The sequence below is a fragment of the Theobroma cacao genome, chromosome 8, assembly GCF_000208745.1.
Source record: "Theobroma cacao cultivar B97-61/B2 chromosome 8, Criollo_cocoa_genome_V2, whole genome shotgun sequence".
NCBI lineage: Eukaryota > Viridiplantae > Streptophyta > Magnoliopsida > Malvales > Malvaceae > Theobroma > Theobroma cacao.
The window spans coordinates 11,661,661-11,663,350 of NC_030857.1; positions in this window are offsets into that span (position 1 = coordinate 11,661,661).

A 1,690-nucleotide genomic window follows, 5' to 3' on the forward strand; every position below is an offset into this window, starting at 1 on the left:
CATTTTAAACGAATGTTTTAGACATCCAAAATTATTTTTGATTATGAAATATGTGTTTTCCACTTCCATACTATATTTTTAGATGATTTTGAGATTTTTGAAATAAATGACCAAAATACCCCTGTGAAATGAAAATTATTATTTTATTTGTTTAAGTTGGAAACAGTTTAAAATCTTTTAGAATGTGGTATTTGGAAACAATTACCCACAGGGGAAATGAGAAGCTGATATTAAAGCCTTGCGGGATTTCGGTTGACATTTCGGGTGATGAATGTCGAAGGAGATGTCGCGGCGGTTGTCACAAGCTCGATAGGTGTTTCGGGTCATGACATTGATATTGTCAGATTCCATCTGCAATCATCAATAACATAAATAACATCAAAATAATTGCCACATAACACGTGACTAATGAAGAGTAAGTTTAAAAAATTTAATGTTTCTCTCACTAAAAAAGAAACAAAACATTGAAAATTAAGTGTAGTTATCTAGACGAATTTTATAATGTTCAACAAAAATACGTATTAAATTAAAAAAAATAAATAATAAAGCTTGACGTCTGTTTAAATTAACCTACTCATATCAATAGAAAAATCCAAAGGAAGTATCACAGCTGAAGTTCCTATAGCACAATCCAAATGCATATGCAGCAGAAAGATTTCCCCATGATAAAATCTCAAATTGCAAATGACAATCTAGTAAATAAAAGCTAAGAACATATCATAAGGGTTGCTGAAAACAGGAATAAAAAAATGCAACCGACTAATAAATTTTAAACCTTATCAGGTGCTCCACTTGAAGCTCAAACGACTAATAAAAGGAAGTCCACCAACTATATGTTGAAATTGTACGGTATACAGACCAAGTTCAAGGAAAGAAGAGAAAGTTGCACATTGGCTTGGTCCCTAGTCTGGGTCCAATTTTCTTAAGATCAATTTCAAATAATCACATAATTAATTAATAATACTAAATATCATTTAATTAATATCTTAGTGTTATAACCACTTGGATTTATTTTAAATTCTCAAGGGTAAGATGAGATTTAGGTACAAAGCATATGTTTGAGCTGCCATAATTAATTATTGACTTTCTCAATTTAATTTATTTCTTTGTGTGTAAAATTAAATTCAAACACGATTAAATCGATAGCTATACTAATTTTTCCCAAGATATTTATTTCCATAACAAAGAATTGCAATGAACTCGAATTATTTTAAAAGTTGGACAAACTAATCGATGAATACACACTGGTCAAGAAAAGAAACCATTAAGTTCTTTGGCATTCATCATTACAAAGTTCCAGAATTCTGTTTGAATTAGTCAGTCTCAGTTCATCAACCACTGCTCCCTTTTCCAATTTAATTAGGCATGTTGAAGTTTCTTTGCATGGACAAACTGATGGAGACAACGAATCAAAACCATAGCAAATAAAAAGACTGACAAATCTTAAGAAACTGACAGATTGATGTAATTCAAAAATTAATGTATAAACACCATTTACAATGTGTTTTTTTTTTAATTTCTTCGTGTGGTGGTCAGCACTGACTAAGACATGTTTGATAAAAAAAATAAAATGTAAAAATAAACTGCTTACCTCTACTTCAGTGAAAAGGGAAAAAGTTGCTGAAGAAACCCATTCAACACTCTTAAGTCCCAATCTAAATCTGCTGAAGTGAAAGTGAAAAAAGAAATT